Source organism: Aquila chrysaetos, chromosome 3 (assembly GCF_900496995.4).
Source record: "Aquila chrysaetos chrysaetos chromosome 3, bAquChr1.4, whole genome shotgun sequence".
NCBI lineage: Eukaryota > Metazoa > Chordata > Aves > Accipitriformes > Accipitridae > Aquila > Aquila chrysaetos.
In genome coordinates this window covers 37422680-37442434 of record NC_044006.1, presented here as the reverse complement: position 1 = coordinate 37442434, position 19755 = coordinate 37422680, and the positions used below count along the sequence as shown (strand labels likewise).

The following is a 19755-nucleotide window of genomic DNA, read 5'->3' as shown; positions in this document are numbered from 1 at the left end:
ACTGAATCAACTAACATGACAACCACCTGGTCTGAGCTTCATTTAGGTTAATCTTAGGAGTGCAGAGTTTTAAATGTGCATTTCTTTAATACTAGCTGGAGACAGTATTTCCACACAATACTCAAAGCATCCCTAGGGTTCTAAGTATCATTAAGTAGAATGAAGAAAGAAAGAAAAGTCAACAAGCAGATATAATAACAAGTCTTACATAAATTACTCCCTATACTAGCCAGTTGGGAGGAAAATTGTGTGTTGTTTTTTTTTTTTTTATTTAGGCCATAAAATAGTCATCAGTGTGTGTGGTTTGGGAGCCTGACAGTTAATTAGATTCCAAAGGTTGTTTATAGCTTTCTTTCCATTTGATTCCTCCTCTTTCCTTAACTTGTCACCTGCCTTTGGACACCTATGGAATTTTTCTTAATGTTAAAAATAGAAAAAAAGTCTGCCTATATTTGGTGTGTTGTAATAACACTGTAACTTGCTCTTCTCTATCAAACTATCAGCTATTAGGAGCAGCAACCATCATCTGTAGGAAAGAACCACTAAAACATCAAGGACATTTTAAGGTGCTGTGGAAGTAATTTTAAAGAGAAGAAAAAACACTTTAATACTCTCAAATTTATACTGTGACCCTGAGCCTATTTTAACAGAGAATGACAGGAAGGTACCCGTCAGTCTAAATGGGAATAGGACAGGACCCCAGGGAGGATTCTAAATTCTATGTGTTTTCTATATTGAATCAATGTGAAGTCCTCCTTTTTTGTAGTAAAATATACATAGTATGTTTTCAAAAAGTATTACATATCATACGCACATATATTGAAGATAAGAAACCAAGCAAAAGTGTTATTAATGCAAAAGTGAATGGATTTATGTCTCAAAATGTAACCAAAATAAAATCTCCACTCCCAACAGTGACTCATCCCAATGACATCTTTTTCCACCTGCATTTTGTAACCTCATTATGTTTACACTATGAAACTTGGTTTTAAAAAGTCATTAAAAGCTTACTGGACTTGAATTATGCTAAACCATGGATCTGGAACACAGTGTCTTCATTATCCTATTTCCAAGTTGCAGATAAAATAATATTTGAAATATAGCTAGTATAATTGCCGAATCATTACTTAGATTGCTTATCCAAGGAAACCCTGCCAGTAATCTAAGGTCAGCACTCTCATAACAATGAAGTCTTCCAGTACAAAGCCTGTAATAAGGATTTCTTTGGTTGATATTACAGTACTTAAAACAAATGGGCAACCTTAAAGAGAAAATAGTGTCTAAACTTTTAATCCTGCTCAGATATGCATCCTCATCCATTCTCAGGCTTTACTACTCCTATGACAGCATTCAATCCAGCATTTTCAACAATACTGTACTCAAAAATTATTTACTCCTAAATTACCATACTATTGTTTTTTACTACACCTTCCCTTCCACCCCCATATTTGTGATCAGCTTGGAATTACTAGAAATTTTGTTTTACTGTATTTATTTAATAAAAAGCCATTCAATTAAGTGATAAAGAAATACTCTGATATTGCTATCTTTATCTTGTACATGTGTTAATTTTTATTTAAACAAGTATCAATAAAGAAGTATTCTGTTGTATTTTATGAAGAACCGTATTTATCCCATAGACTCTCATAAAATAAATATAGAAAGCTAAAGACTTGTACAATTTGAAAGGCTTGTCCTTTTTTAATATTCTGCTTTGGAAGAAGTCACCTTATTTCTAGAGCATAATGATTTATTTCTTTTGCTAAGATTAAGAGTTTAGTTTCTAGACAGTATGACTTCTGAATGACAGAAACCATTTCAAAACGACATTAAAAAAAAAACAAACCAAACTTTTTATGAGCACTGCAAATAGGTTTAAAAACATCAAAATAAATTACTACTCTTGAGTTAAAAAACATTCTCAAACATTCAAAACAAAATATTTAGCCTTTCCATTATGAAACAACTAGAAAGGCTTTCCAAGCATTTTTAAAGACAATTCTTCTAAATTAACTTTCTCAGCCTATCATTATTTTCTGTTTTACTGATTCAAACTAATACTAAGAAATTCCTCTAGAAGAGACAATGTGCTCCAGTTTTCTTGTAGGTTCTCCAGTCCCATATCTTGTACGATCGTGACTTTTCTTCTGAAATGGCCTCAGTGAAATATTGAGACCATTGTAAAAAATTTTACTTATTGGGAGGAAAAGTATGCTTACACTCTATGCTTGTAAAAGTATCGACCTCCATGAAATTTCAGTAAAGCCCAGACTGTAGGAATTTTAGTGAACCTCTGTTGGGAGTATTTCACATTTCCTACTCTAGGGTAGCGGCTCTGTCAACTATTGCCCAATTAACGTAGAGCTTGAATGGCAGTCCATATGCAGGATTTGCAGAATCAGGAACCACCACCAGACACTCCCCTTACTATCAGGAGAACTCAGTGCAGGAGTCAGAGAGGAACTGCCTGAAGACTTCTTGTGTCTCTGCAGTTCTCAGCATCCTGGCAGGGTTCCTTAGGAAATTTAATACTAAGTATAAATCCCACTAAAATGAACTTGTAGGATCTTCAAGGCTTTTGAAATCTGGATCTCAATTGGTCTGCTGGAGCCTCACATTAAATGACACATAGAATAACCTATACTAGATGTTCAAGACTATTGTATCCAGAATAGAGAATCTTGTGGTTTAAATTATGAATATTAGCTGTCAATCCTTTTCTTATGAGTCTTTTAGATTGCCTGAACAACCGAGGATGGTGTAATCATGTTACACGCTCACTGTATAAATGGCAGTGGTGAGAAATGAAAGTCGAAGCACAGACAGCAATGCAACCATTTGTTTAGAAGATTCAATTACCACTTCCATACAGAACTTGATTCACTACCATTTCTGACACCGTTTCCTATTGTTGCAGCTCAAAATTTATGGGAAGGAGCTTTTGCTTTTCACTAAATGGATCCAAACTGGTAGACTTCCTGTCACTTAAAAAGCATGCAGTCAAAGGCAATGTTTAAGCAACAGACACTTTCAAATAAATAATGCAAAGCACTCAAAGCTACCAGTGTAGTTGGCAGAGATAACGTACTGTTTATATATCCTGTCTGGCTTGACTCAGCGAACATATTCGACTTCATATGCAGTACAGAAAAATTAAGCACACAAGGAATTACAGTCATGCCTCATGAAAGTTATTCTTATGGAAATAAACATAATATTTTGAAATATTTATTGCTTTGGTAGTTACATTCTATACCTCATTAAACAATGAAGGCAAAATAAAGCTAACGTTGAATTAGTTAAGCTTATGGCGATGATTAGTTAAACTGATATCACTGCCTCTCTCAAGACTGCTCTCTTAGTCAAATCTCAAGATCTCTCTAAATTGAACCAAAACATGGTATAAACACCACTTTTGTAGTAAAGCTGTTGTTGTAACTTTCAGTTATTGCAGTGATTACCAATAGAAGCTTAGTCCCTTTTGAGAAAATACAGCAGAACCTGTTTGACTAGTACTTCACACACTATCCTGACAGAGAGGCAGGCTATACAATCAATGTGGAAACCCCACACTTCTAGCATCTTCTTGCCTGCAAATACTATAGGTAAGCTCTTTTTAAAACTCACTTGTGCCTTCAATCTTGCATGCTTTTGTTCATAATGCTAAGACAAATGCATCTGCAAATACAGGAGGATGAAATAATACAAGTAATATCATACAGGCTGGAGATTCATGCCATTGTAGATAATATTCTAACATTTTATTTAGTATTACTCACAGTTTAATAATTTTAAATTGATGAGTAAAAAAGTAGTATCTAACCACAAAGGTTTTTTGCCTGTGGTCAGTTCATGTCACATTAATGTGTATCCTATTAGATCCAATACAGTTTGCTCTTTTTTAATCCATGTGACTGAAATGTGGAAGGAAAAATAAAACCAGAAGTAAGCCTTGACTAGTAACCAGTGAGCAACAGTGTGACAGACTAGAACTGTAAGTAGCTTGTGAATTATTCAAGATCAAAAATGCATGTGCAGTAAAAGGTGGCATAACATCTTGCTAATTGCCCAGGAGGCATAAGTTCCAATTTTCTCTAGACAATACACAAATTCAGTTGAGTCAACAAAAGTTATGCATGCAGGATGACACATTTAAATTTAGATTTCTTGCTCCATAATTCAAAAGTGAAAAAGAATAACAATTCATTTGCCTATAGCCTCTTTTTCTTCCTACATTTCTAACCCTTGTGAGGCTCAAAACGGTCCCTGTGGATGTCACAGATCAGAGTTTCCCCTGACATTTAATTAAATTAGGGAAGAATATGCCTGTGTAGGAATGGAAGCAGAGGGAGAGTAAGTGCATTTCCCACAATTGTAGTTTTCCCAGTGTCTAAGTGTGACTATGGTGTGGATGTAAGACCGGATGATCAGAACAGCCACTTTGTACAACTGGACTTATACCACAGGGCATGACTTTGAGGAAGGTGATTATAGTTCTGTTAATATTAAGTGAGGAAAGCGAGAGTTAATGCAAACTCTATGCTACAGTTTTGCTAAAGGCAGAAAAAACTGCCTTTTCACTTTGCTGACGTTCATGTCATAGTTGAACAGGGTAATTACTTCTCTGGAAGCGCAGCTGGGATGGAAAAAGAACACGAAGTCTAATCTAATCAAATCTATTTCCTGCAAAGCTTTGGCACGATTCTGGCCTAAGTAGCTATCTATCCTCAGTAACCTTTTATCGCCACGATGGTGAGACCGATCAGGTCAAAGGCACGTTGCCATAAAGGGAAGCCTCAACAGGAACTACCACAAATCTGCATAGAAACCCTTTCCCTTCACTATCTCACTTTGTGGAAGTACCAGAATGATCAAAATTCACTTAGATTTGAATTGAGATGAACAATTGGAGTATGTTTCAACTGCTTAAATCCTACTAACAGTAGGAGGATAGATTCCAGTGAGAAGTGGTACAAAAATACAACCAAATCATAATAAAGTAGACTATGGTCAACATGAGTTACTTTTTGATGGCAGGTGCCCACAATTCACACTTTTGCCTGCACTAGCAGCAAGGGAGCACTTCCCTTCTATTGGGACTTAGTCTGCTTCCCACTCAACATCAGGGTGAAACCACATGCTGGAAGTCACTACCCTTCTCCTGAAAACTCATTCAGATTCATCCCACAATAACTTCAATGTGTCATTCAGTTTCAGTACAAAATTGGATGTTTTCCTTAGTTGAGGAAAACAAATACGCAGTGTCCATCCTTGGAGGTTCTCAAGGAATAAAGCTCTGAGCAACCCAGTGAGATCTCACAGCTGACCCTGCTTTCAGCCAGAGGTTGGACTAGAGAGCTCCTGAGGTCCCTTCCAACCTGAATTATCCTTAAAAATGAATAATGTTTGGGTTTTTTTTTTTTAATCAAATATAATCACCTTCTATATTATTTATCTTGAACTCAGAAAATAAAAACGAATATGGCAGATGTTCCTGGAAATGAAATGAACCATTTTTTAGATGAAACAGAATCATTAAAGCAACTACAACTGCTCTTTCTACTCTCTATTCTCATCATGTCTTGCTTTAAATTATTCTAATTGTCTGTGGTAGAAAATTTGTCCTAGTACGTGCATGCAAGCCAAATCCCCGTCAGAAACTCCTCCGTACAGCAGATGAATATTCATCATGAATGTATTTATGAAGCGACTATTCACAAATATTTGTTTCCCAAGGTGAGTTTCAACACCCCCCCCCCCCCCCCCCAACCTACTAAAGTTGTGCAATATCTCCAATTCAAGACTTGTTTGTATCGCAGTGCTTCTTAAGGCAGTGGCAGGACCTGCCTCAGTAGAGGAGCTATTGCAAAATACTGCTATTCCTTTCAGCACATAGTAGTAACTCTTTTGCACCAACACTGTCCCACATGCAGGATGCCTGTCTGCAGCTTAAAGTTTGCCCACTTTTAAAGCAGCAGTACTGGGCAGGCACCCTCAGAGTATATCCCCGAAGTTTCACAAGGCCCTTCCTCCTACCTAAGCATCAGTGCTAACTTGTGCACTCCCCAAGCACTCCTCTCTCCCACTGTAATCAAATCCTCTGGTGGACCCTGAGAGCAAAATGCCCCGGGAGGTGCAGCCTCCCCAGTGACACCCAGTGCCCTCCTGCACCTGAGGTAAAGAGCCTCTCAGCGTACCTGAGTAGGCACACCTGTGCATATGTTTGCACTGCAAAGTCAAACAGCCAAGGCCTAAACTGCAGGTAAAAGAGTAGATGCTTAAGCAATCCAACAGAGCTGAGATGCAGCTCTTTCCAGCTCAGGCAGGCGGCTGTTGATTTATTAATTCAGTCTTGAATATAACAAGTCAGGAAGTTCAACAAAGCAAGACCTTGGTCCACATCCTCACATGGGGGTGCATTACCTGGAGTCTTCTGCATAAAAAGTAGTGATATTCTACTCAAAATAATAACCGTGACTAGCAAAAGTCTTGGGATAGGTTCAATGGATAAATGATCAAGCACCCTCCTTTAAGGAACCATCAAGCACAGAGCATTTTGGGTGTGTTCGTAGAAATACTCTGGTCTTTCATCCTTCCTTGTTAGCACTGATCACTTTGCATTCCTTGACACCCGTTAAATCTATTCTAATTCTTCATGGAGTTTGGTTTAATAGTTAGATAATTATATGGCAGCTGAAATGCTAAGGGGATTTCATATCTGCTCACCCAAGAGCAAAAATTCAAGCTTTTATGAAGAAAAGGGGAGCTATTGCACAGTGAAATGCTAACCCAGCAACACAGGAAAATAAATAATTAACGTCACGTTATACATTTGATCTACAATGAAGTAATACAATAGCAGCAAGATGGGAGACAACACATTTGTGCCATAAGCATTATATATCATTCTGTCTTGTGTAAGCCATTTATACGTGTACATTATTCACAGCTATCCCCCTCCATGCATTTTTAATTGTTTTGTTTACGTGATAAAATGTGACTTTCAGCTTGAACTAAGACACAAAACTAAATCTTGGTATAAGCCATAATTAAAACGAGCGAAATCTGTGGCAATGACAGCTATCAGTGAAGGGTAATGGTTCAGCAAAAAATCAATCAGGTGAAAAATTAACTAGCTATTAGGAAGAAATAACTTAACACTGTTGGTAAATTCAAAGTAGCAGCTGAAGTTTTCTTTGCAACCAAAGGAAGAATAAGTAGGACATTTTTCTATAACGTCCATCAAAGCTACTTCATGTTGTTTTAATGTCTGCTCCCTGACTACCATGCCCAGTGCAAGTCCTTCCAATTTTTACTTGACTCAGTTTGACAAACTGATAGAGCCTTATGATATTAACTATACAAATAGTAAAACTAAAAATAAAATTAAAAGGACAGCTTTAGACTTACTTCACGTTTTTGTGTTCACCCTAAAACTTAAAATAGCCTGACCTGTACAAAGGAAAATGATTACTGGATATTAGAGACCTCACAAATTACATTTATATAGCTTCTTCTGAAAGCACAGAGCAAAGCATGGTTTCCATACTGAGAATTTTTAATCTTTCAAGGCAAGCCTCCAGCCCCAGTACTGAATTATGGCTTGAACTCTGATCTTTTTTGTCTTATCCATAGGAGAAGAAAATGTATCTATATTCACAAAAGCTGTCTGGAAGTTTTAATGCAAAGTTATTTTCCAGTGGAAAAAAGCCATTTCTGCAAAGCCACCATTTTCAGAAGGACAAGTCTCATTTCATGGTGGGAGAAACTTAAATTCCAACTACTTCCTACCCAGATAGGAGGCTCATATCAATGTAGTAGTTGTACAGCCTGCAAAAAAATTCAATACATCTTCTCTTGTAGGCAAGTTAAAAGGAGTTCTGACTGAGGCAGGAGTCAATAAGGAGGCTGGTTGTCCCACCTCTCTTCTCACTGGGTCTTCTACTGCATGTAAAACAAGCTTATGTCCAGGTCAGAAGATCAGACAAATTATACAGAAACTGTCAGATGTCAAAAACTTAAAAATACATAAAAATTCTAGTACCAACCTGGTAAGCCAAAAAAGTCCATTTTAATTCTTGATTTTTTTAAAATATCTTTTTATTTTGGAGAAACATATGTGTCCTTTTTTGATAAATTTGCTAAAGAAAAAAAACCAAACTCTCCACATTTTTAATAGAGCTGGTTTCATTCTCTGAGTGGTACCAATACTCATATTATCAGATCTTTCTACAGCATTTAGCAACAAGAATCACCAACAGCCCTGTGTTGCTTCCACAGAGTCCATCCAAATGGATAGAAAATGACTGTATAGGTCTTTTCACTCACATAAAACCCAGAAGTTTATTATTGCCACTTCTCCGCCCCTGCAGCTGTCAACGGAGAAGCAGCAAGAAGTTCAGTTCTCTCTCATTTGTTATTCAGTCCCTAGCAGAGATGGCTGAAAAAGCTGATGAGACAACACAAACTGGAAAACCAGCAGATGAGAGATAATACCTAGCTTTATCCATTACAGAAAAAGAATTTACTCTGTGTCTAGAAAAATCAGGAGTTCAAGGAGTCTTGAAATAGGTAAAAAAAAAAAAAAAAAAGCTGTTACCAGCAGAAAGTCACTTAAAGGGAATTTCCTCCTCCAGGGTATTGCCTACCAAAAAGGTATATCTCCTCTCAGAATAGCAGGACAATCCATAGCTTAGGAGGATTTTTATGTTTTTGTTTCTTTAAACTCACACCGCTATTGGTTTGGCACATAATTATAGGTCAAACAAATTTCTGTTTCTGTCTAGGGCTGATCAGATGGTTTTGCCCCTTTTTATAAAGCTGGAATTGGCAAGCAAATGCTGGAAATCACTGCTTTCACATTTAATTATTGCAGCTCATCTAGGAATGCAGCCACAGAACCTGAAAATGTTCCAACTGGTACAAAAGCCTGTCTGCTTAGCAACAGGGATACAATGAACTGGATCATCCAAGTGCTTCTCTTGCTGTGCTTGCTCTCTACTGAATTAAGAATTCTGTCTGCTTATTTGTGCAAAGACTCCCCGGAGACTGTAACTGCCACAAGAGCTGGACTCATGCAATTTTTTCACAAGACATAAAAGCTACTTAAGAACTCACTACCACCTAAACCCAGTGTTATTTGAATTAATCTTCAGTATGTACTTTATCTATATACACAAAAGATGCCCATCTATAAATCAACAGGCAAACAGATACAAACAAAAATCTCCAAACTATAACTATGAACTGCTTCTACTACAGAAAGAAAATACAACATTTTTATTATGAAGTATTACCCACTATATAGGCACTGACACACACCTATATGTTGATGAGGTCATATTATCAACTACAAACAACAACAACAAAAAAATCCAAGCAAAATAATAAAAAAACCCCACCTTACCACTTTCATTTTGTATCCCCTGAAGTATTATATTGTTTTTCACAGACAGTAATTTGTTTGGATTTATTTCATGTGATAAGTTAACTTCATTTGCACATAGCTCTCTCATAGACTTTCTTTTAAATTATGCTATATTGCAACAGGGCATGAGACTTCTTGGTATCAGTCAGTATTTGATTACAGCAAGGTGTGAAATTGCTGTAATCAGTTATGAAATCCTTACATCATTTTTATCCACACCTTACTCCCTTCCCCTAAAAGCTCTCTGCAAACCAATTAAGAGTAATTAGCTCATCAAAGCAAGATAAGTTTTTTTTTTTTTCCAGATTCTCCATATATTTAATTCAGGTGTATAATTCCTGTCTCCTCTTTGCACGTCCCAGCAATCTACTTTTAAATTCCAAGGGAAATACTGGAAAAAAAAAAAAAAAAGAAAAAAAATCAAATAGTGTTCATCACCATTGAGGTCAGAAGAGCTTTTTGTCTTTGCATATATGTAAAGCATTGTGTACAATCCATGAAATTTACTATACATCTTCATCTGATTTGACAGCTTCCAACTATGAATAGTAAAGCCTTCTGCCCTGTTCAGTAGGAAATATGATCACAAGGCAATAATTTACAAGACCTGAAAGTAGATCAATGAAGGCTCTTTATATTCTCCTAACAGTAAAGTCCCAGCTAGCAAGGTTACTGTGAAGTAAAGGACCAGAAAGGAGTCTATAGACTCCTTTGAGCCCCCTATAGACCCCTTTGAACCCTGGATTCAAATACCACCTCAAAACAATAATCACAGAGAAAGGAGACATTACCACACAAGCCAGTTCTTTCCAATTTACAGTCACTTCCCCAGCCCACTCCTCAGAAAACTCCCTTATGTTGCCATTTCAAAGGTCTTAAAAGCTTATGTGTTCTTTTTCTTGATATATTTTCCTATTTTTAGTTTTCAGTTCCTGGCCAATTTTAGCTGTCAGTTGGACAACAAGCAATCACCCTTTACAAAATGGGGATACAAACTCATAATAGTGACTGCAGGCTTTGGATAGTGACTTGCTGGAACAAAGCACTTCAATTATGACTAAAACTAATAGGTTTATCATTCATTCTCTGTTCTTTGTAACATCCCCAACCATTACCAGTCCCCATATAAAACCTCTGCCCAGAAATTTCTGGGAGATAATCTTGCCTTAATGTACCATTTTTTTCTTTGATGAGACCACACTATACTTTCATCATCCAGTATTTCTTCTAACCTCATCACCACTGTTTCTTTTAACAACTGCAAAAACACACAGCTGATGCTAATCCAGACAGAATGACTGTGAAACCCACAGGTTTATTCATTCCATCATGTGTAAAAGGCACCAACATCAAGTCATGTATTTCTGTGAAAAGAAAAAACCTTCTGGGGTGGGGTGGGGGAAGAAAAGCTTCCCACAGACTTCAGATTAGCATAAGACTCTCCTTCCTAAATAATTTTTGTTCTCTAGTTGAACAGTGTCTATCAAAATACTAAGCAGTTAATATTTGCTCCCAAATTATTAAATAGTTACTGCTAGCAACGGGCTTGTCTGAAGTGCTTCTTAAAAGGCAGATTTCAGGTACTTTTGAAGACATGTTTCTGAGTCTTAAGTAAAATTCCAGGACCGTCACATTCTTGTTTAAATTTCAGGTCAAGGAAGCTGCTCATCTTTAACTTAACATCTCTCTGAACAATGTCAAGAACATCACAAAGTGCCAAACCAGCTAGAGCTGCATGAAGCTGATAAGAGAGAGATATGACTTTCATATAAAAATCAAGCTGGAAATCAATAGGGGAGCCTGGATTTAAACTGAAAGTCATTTTTATAGCTCAGCTGTTAATATCAGTGGGAGCCTGGAAGCTTACTGCCATGTGCTTACTTGGGATAAGCTCTGAGACTCATTTCTTGCATGCCTTCACCATCTTGTCCTGGCTTGCACTCAAGAGTGGAGATTGTAACTAATTGTTTGCTTGGACACTGGACCAAGTTTTTCCCCATGCCTACAGTTACTTTGCTCTAGCTGAAGGCACCAACCATAACATCAATAGCTTTGGCAACAGCAAAGTGGAAATTCCTCAGGCATGAAAGGCTGACGGAGTTCCTCCTCCCACCACCAGCCCACAACGGCACCCAGCAGATTACGATTCACTCGCATATTTCTTCTGCACGGCAGGTGCTAAGCACCAAGGAACCACACCTAGCCAATGCAGTTTAAGGCATTCCTGAGTGTGCTCTGAACTATATGAGGTAGAAGAAATCAATACCTTTAACCTGTTCCTCCCCTGCATCCTTGCCAACAGTTCCTGGTAGATGTAGGGCACAAGTAAGAATAATATTAATTACATATTCTGATTTCCATTATACTATTCAGTAATTAATGCTATTATTTCACCAGCTCTTCACAAGATATCACCTTGAAATTAGCTGCAGATTGCAAATAATTTGAAATTCTCACGTCAGGGTTTTAATGAAATAGTTGGGTACTTATGCAAGCGTATCTGATGCTTTGGGCAGTTTAAACATTTGGCTCAAGGACACTCACATCTCCAAAGAGCTTCATATCATCACTGTGTTTGCTGTTTCTAACAAACCAGCAAAGGTTATCTCACAGTGTAAAATAAGTAGTATCTCTCTTTTTGCATCAACAAAGGTGACTAGCAAATTCTTCTACAGCACTAAAATTAAAATGATTATATAGGTTATTTATATTATACAGGCAATTATTAATACAATTTTGGTTTCCAACAGAGTGGCAATGATTTGGGTTCTCTATGCAGACCTTTCGTGTATTCATATATATGTTTTCTTTGAAAGAAATTAATGGACTTTTAGGAATTCAAGATAAGTACTGAATCAGATTTATTCAAGCCAGTTTGAGGTACTTACTATATGCTCTCTTTTAATTTATTACTTTTGATGGAACTAAATCTTACTTGGGAACTCATTAATAAACTCTTTTTTTTAAATTTAATAGAACATCCCTTTAATTTATATGTTTTTCAGGTAAATAAGATACAAGAACATACATATCCTACATGTCAGATGGGTATTCTAGAAGACGGTCAGTCCATCACAATCAATTACAATGGCCTCACAGTCCATGGAATCTAGAAGTCTGTTGTAGAACCATCTCTATGTAAAGATGATCAAAACTAACATAACAGGAACCATAAATACAATTTTTAATCATTTCTAAAATGTAAATAAACTAGAGAAAGAAAGACACGTTATAATAAATTCTCCAGCTCCATTCCTGTATTTTGTATGTTGAGTTTGTCAGTATGCACTTTGTTTTCATTCACTTGCTTTTGCAAGAGGCCTTCTCTGGAGATCAGCTCAAGTATTGCTGTATAAAGATGAATTTTCTGGCCCAAGGAGATCAGTTTGCACAGTCAATAACAATATCCCAGAGGTGAACCAGAAGACTCTACATGTGAAACCAAATTCAATAACAGTATCACAACAGAAAGCTCCAGATCCACAGATGGCTTCTTTCCAAAGAGTATGCTGCAAAATGCAGATGAAGCAAATAATACCTATATATGATCTAAAGCAGATTATCTCACTATGTGGCCCAAAGTTGCAACAGAAATGAGTCTCATCAGTCCCCTGTGGGACACTGCTGCTGTCATTCACTGAAAGTCAACTTATGCAAATAGACTGAAGAGAGCTGTACATCAAACCTGGAGCGAACTTGTCATTCTATTGTGCAATCATTAATTAATTCAATACCTAATGATGCATGGCACAAAAAAAAAGCAGTTTTAGCCGAGCATTCACTCTATGTATTGCATCCCAGTCATCATCAAATGGTGTCTTTTTTACTCTCACAGTACAGCTGTGCAAATCATAACGTGGAAAGTCAATGATAAAAGGTGACTAGTTAAATCACAGCTATGTTGTTATATTGGGACAGAATTCCCTTCTGGCCCTTGAGATTTATTTGCACTCCAAATTAAGGCTTAAGATGACAAGATGCAAAATCATTTCCCAAAACTATACAACTATCGAAGTTAAGCAGCTGTTAACATTAAATTGACCTAAAGAATGGTCACATTAGGAATTACAATAAAAAGGTCAAGATTTACTAATATGATTCTTGTTATTTCTGTTACAGCAGCGTTTGAAGACACTACACAAGACTAGGTAGTGGTTAAAACACAAAGAGAATGGGTTCCTCATACTAGATTCCACAGTGCTAAGGTTCAGGATTGCTTTAAAAATTGCCTGGAAGTTTACAGCAAGCGGCTGCAATTGTTTGGAAGCAGATGACATGACACATCAAAGGAGGATAAATACTGTATTTTTTATATGGGTAATGAACTGGCTGAGAAGGGAACAGATTATAGGTTACTGCTGAGGTATACACATACTGATGATACAGGAGATTTGAGTTACCTGCCTAACGTCACCTGGGAAACATGCATTAGATTCAGAAATGTATACCAGGTCATTATACACATGAGTATTTTCTTATCATGTTATTTATAGAACTGGGAATTTTATATTAAGGGAAAAGTTACGTCTCTCCCACTGCACAGATTTACTTCACAAAGCTGTATCTGACACTCCATCTCTTTTTCATAATGTATGCTACCTGCTTGTTCTTAGCATTTCTTTCAGCCTGATAAGGAAAACACATTAGCAAGCTGATTAATGGCTTTGCTCCCTTTCATTTTCCAGTTCCCATATATTCACACAATATATAAATGCTTGAGTTACAAAACACTATAAAAATGCATGCAATTCAAAGTAATCCCTCTATCTTATTTCTGTAAGCTTTTACGATTAAAAAAAAAAAATTAAAATAAGTCTAAAACTTTATTCTGCTTAATATTGTAAATACTCACTTCTTTGTCAATAATCATATTACAGCATTATATTGTTTCTGTTAGTTGTTATACTCAATGCTATGATAAACATGGTAAATGATTGTAACCCAAGTAGTACTTTCCTGGGCTGTCTGTTAACTGCTGGCAAGTGTAAATGCTTGTGCTCCCGGACCATCGAGATTGGGCCCATGCCTGGAGCACCTCTCTGGGTAAGATACTTGGATTTCCTTCTCATGGGAACCACAGCACATAGACGGGACACTAATGTGTGTCCGTGTTACAGTAAATGAGGAGTCGGGAGACAGCTGCTGCCCACAGAGCTGGAAGCACTTCTAGGTCTTCCCAGCTGGACTCATCGTGTAACACGGCTGCTTAAAATGTCAGCTTTGCCATGTAAGCGTTTCCATGACCATGCTACTACCCTCTTTGTGTTCTGTTTCCTCAGTGTGTCAGAACACTGCCTCAAAATAAATTAATTTCTCTCTCTCAAATACATTGCAAATATGTGCAAATCCATGCTTTTAAAATTTTCTCCACAAAGATTAAGATTTTAGTTCTGTGACACTTGGCCAGTATCCTACTTTAGGTTCATCAGAATGTGATCGCCTTTGCTTAGGTGTCCATGTGCATGTGTTAATAAGAATTAATAATTTGGAGCTTTATACTGTCTTTAATGTACTGCCAAGGCAGATAAATCTTATTATCCCTATTTAGAAATGTGGAAAATGAGACAGGGGAATAATATGATTCATTTAAAATATGATTGCAGACCCAAAAATAGAACCCATGTCCTTTTACCATTTATGTACGAATTGGCCTAGCAGGGGATTAGAAAACTGGTTTAAATAAAACTAGGAATTCTTTAGGTATTCTGCCCTAAATATGATCTTCACAGTACCTAAGTGTTCTTTTAGTTTTTCTCTTTTAAAGTACTATTTTTTTTCCTAATTCCTTTCTCCTATATCCAGACCTGTTAACGACAGAGAAAGATATATACTAGCTAAATTAAGAAGTGTTGGAAATTTCATGAAAAAAATAATCCCTTTTTTCCCTTGGATTTAAAACTAAATTGTTGAAAGCAAGAAAAGAATAAATGTTAATTATTATCCAGGTAATCTTTACTGAACTGGAAACTTAGAAATCTTTTTGATTAGCCAATTACTAGTTATGCAGCAGGCACAGGCAATCACATCTAATTGTGTGTGTGTATGTACGTACTGATGTTATATTTATGTACAGATATGCATATATTTATATATCTTTTTTTGTTCTCTAGAAGCCTGTGATATCTGTCTAGAGGATTCTTTCCCTGTTTCTGATAATATAGCTTGCATCTGTTAATCTGTATACTTTACTAAGTAAAAAAGCCGAATTTATTTTCAATAGATTTTCTTGGAAAAATGCTGGAAATCAGTGCTGCAATCACTTTCTCACACAAAATCTGCACTGTTCTTGTCACAGATTAAATGTCTGGCCTTCCTGAGTAGAAAATATTAGCTATACAAATGTTAAAATGACCTTCAGGTCAGCTATGTTGATCTGCCATTACACCACTTTTAGACAAAATTCACTAGTTTTTATTGTTTGAATTTCACTCACACATGTAAAATTCCTCATTTATAAATGTGCTAGTCAAATCATTAATAGTCAGTATTTGCCTGAGTTTCTAACTTTTTTTTTCCCACTCCACTGTTCTTATCAGCTTAGTTAAAATCTGGCAAACATTGTGGTATGGCATCTATTATCACAGAACAGGAATGTGCTTTTCAGATTTTATGAAGGTATTTCCTCTCCTACCCTACCCTCCTCCCCCCTCTAAAGACTCTTCTGTCATTCTGGGATTTCTGCTTTCAGGCTTCAAAGAAAGTCTGTGTTCCCTCTAAGCTAGTTATAAAAATATCCACATTTACTTTTAAAGGATCTGCACCAAATATACCTTTAATATAAAAACTCCTCAATAACTCATAAATCTTATTTAACTAACTACAGATTAGTATTACAGATTAATAAAATAATAACTAAGCAAAGTTAAGTCCCCTTAGATTAACTCTGATGATACAAACAAGTTTGTATAGTTTCAAAGAAAAAAATTCAAGTGGGCATGAAATATCGGGAGGGTTTTCTGCTTTTTTTAAAGCCATATTTGAAAAAATACAGTAATGAACAGCAGGAATGTCATTCTTCAGAAATAGTTGACTATATCAATATTTAATATTTGTGAAATTAATGCTAGGGTTTGGGGCTTTTTTTCTTTATTGTGCAGAAAACTGGTCCAGATCACCCATTATGTTTATGCATGAAAATATTCAAAGCAAAGTCTTTGTGTCTTTCTAACAGAACATATTCAGGAGAAAAAAAAAAATAAAGAAAAAGCAGCAGAGAGTGCAGAAAATTGAAACTTTTTAACAATTCCATTTTGACTGAATTGCAGCATGCAATACTGAACACAGGGAAAGCACTTTCCAAAAATATAAGCTCATTTACATAAACTGTTTTTTAAATAAAAAACATTTTAAGAGAACTTTTTCCTTGTCCAAATAAAAAGCTAGAACCTGACTTCTGTTTGTTTGCTTTCTTTAGTAAGAAGTAAATAAAATGTGTGTGGAAAAAATTTAATTGGACCTTTATAGAAAGTAAAGGAAATTGAACAGCTAAGAAACTTATTTTAAGCTGAAGTCTCTTCTTTGAACAGTGACCTGGACAACAGCAAGATATAATTTCTTCAGCTCCTCTCCAGCTTCATTAGGAAATCTCTTATGCACACTATAGTAAAGCTGGGTTTTCTTCACAGCCTTGAGAGTTTTTTCTGCTGGCCTGCTATCAAGATTTCCCAGGAAAACACATGCATTAGGAAGGACTCAGTGTGTGTTGCTCTGGACATTACTACAGGTGAGGTCTTATTCTAGTGCTGGGATTTTATTTCCTGTTATTCCCCAAATATGCTCTCCAGACAGAGAAGCAGAGGCTCCCAGTCCTGTTCCCAATGCAACAAAAGGCAGCTTACTGCTAAGGAAATTACAGGTCTTCAAAACATATAACTTTCAAAATGAAGACCGGTTTAGTCCAACCAGGAGAGTCCTACTAGGCAGGACATGGAGTAAGGACTTAAGAGTAACAAGAACTAAAATATCAAACATACACAAATGAGCTTAATGATGCAGGTAAAAGGGAACATTAAATCACTTTTCCACTTTTCAGCACAGCATCTTCTTATGTCTTTCTAAAAACAATTTTGAGAAGTGCAAACATTACTACATTATTCTGCATACTGCAGCACGTCATATTTTGTGGCCCATAATTTTTTCTAAATACATGTCCCTAAACACACCTATAGATATTTTATGTGTGTGTGTACATATAAAATCAATAGAATAGAAACCCTATCTTATATTTAATATTCAAAGAGGAAACAAAACCTGACTGATTAAATTTGCTAACAAGAGTGGGAAATAGCTGGCTTGACAAGACTGTGGACATGCTTAAGGGAAAAGCTTTCCAGTTGCTGGCACTTCCCATGGAGACTTTCACATAATTACTGTTTTAAGTAGCTAGGATAAAAAAACCTAGTCCTTTCCAAGCCCAGCATGAATTCTTTCCCTTCACCTTTGGGTGAAGGTGGAATAGGGTCCTTTTCCAATGTAAATGTGAGAGAAATATGATTACTTTTCCAGCCAAGAAGTAACATTGATCATCACTCACACATTTTTCTTAACATCACTCTGATCCCCATCTAAAATGAAGTATCCCTTGCAAGCTTAATGGAAGGATACAACCAAGTATTCACATGGCCATGAAATCGTTTGACAGTACGCCCATGTTTAAGTGATTTATGTGTTAGAGTATTTTAATACTAGAACACCTGTAGGCTTTATTAGATACCAAAACATTTCCCTGTGATATCCTGACCACGGTTCAGAATTATCTCTATATATGTATCTATGGATGTGCCTGTATGTATTGTATGTATTTTTGCATGCACACACACAAAAAAAGATTGTTACTGTACCACCAAGCAGCTGTTGACCACTTGTGTCAGTCACAAAGATTTATATTATCATACAAAATGGTAAAGATTTGTTCATAAGTTGAAAAAAAAGATCCTAAGTAAAAATTCCAGTTATTGCAGTTAAACAAGTCCAAGCTGACTATTTAAAAAAATAGAAGCAGTACAACTATAGATTGGTGCAGAGGTAGAAATCTCAAAATATTTTCAAAATACTTCAATGAGATGTAAGAAAGTCAGCAACTGCTACTATTTGTATTACACTAAAAATTCTGTGGGTAGGAACACTGTATATTGGTTAAATATTGATTCTAATCTATATACCAAAAACAACGGGCAGAAAAGCAAGTAACAAAAAATCATGTTTCAGTTGCACAATCTGAGGCGTTCTGCCCTACAAATTCCATAACTATAAAGTATGATTTAATTTGAGGTCCTACAAGTAAGAAGAATCTTACTCCAAGATATGGATTCCTTATAATTTTTCACAATGAAGAGAGAGATCATGTGAGACCAGTGATACTCTCAGGTCCATTCATCCTTGGAGATACATCGTATTAGTGGCCACATAACTCCTCAAAAATGTATCATGAAAATTGCCAGCCCAGTTGGTAATTTCAGAGGAAAATAAAGTACTATATCGCTCTGAAAGCTAAACTCTTTTCCTCGACTATGAAGATCAAACTCTTAGTCAGGACTAAGGTTCACTACCGGTTCGGCATATTGATTGCTAGTACATTTTGCTAATATTAAGTAAATAGAAAAAATAATATCATAAAGTCTTCTCTTTCAAGTTGTAATAGCTTACTTACTTCAGCGTCATTTTCCTTGTTGGAAAGAGGATTTCTTTTTTTCAAAGCCATGGCAGAACTCTGTGGTGACTTCTATAACTTCATTTTAATACATTATATATGAGGATATCGAGGCAGAAATCCCAAACCTTCCATTTAGACATTCGCTTTTTGCAACAAAAGTTGCATTCTTTTTTGTAATTTTACTTCGAAAGATTACATAATTATCCTGAAATAACCATGGAACTGACTGTTCAAAGTCTGAAAAGTTTTAACTACTACCTACCTAAAGGCTCTAATTGTTAAATAAGATATGATCTTTTAATAAAATTTATCTTAAAGTGTATCAAATATCTTCTGATCTTTCTTTATACTTGTTAATATTTTGCCTTAGCATATAATCATCTCTAATCCAGGAAGGTTACTCACATGACACCTATACACTGATCTGAACAATAAAACACAGCTACACACTTACTGTTTGGTTAACTTTGGGGAATTTCTAGGTATTGGGTTTCTTTGACTGGAAAAGTTTCTAGCTGAAATAGAATTTAGCTGTCTGTGATGAAAAATAAGTGTGCAGAGATTTAAGCTGTGCCTGACAGAGTCTTTACACAAAGATACTACTTCTTGTGTAATGGACGATAATAAGCGTAACTGTTCTGATGTGTCATGAACTCAGACATAAAAGCTGCAAATA

The 19755-nt window shown here is 36.1% G+C and overlaps 1 protein-coding gene across 1 annotated transcript in view; it reads right to left on the bottom strand.

Annotated features, from left to right (window-relative positions):
* ZNF385D (zinc finger protein 385D) overlaps positions 1-19755 on the bottom strand; it is a 268932-nt gene that overhangs the window by 199876 nt on the left and 49301 nt on the right. The window lies entirely within an intron of this gene.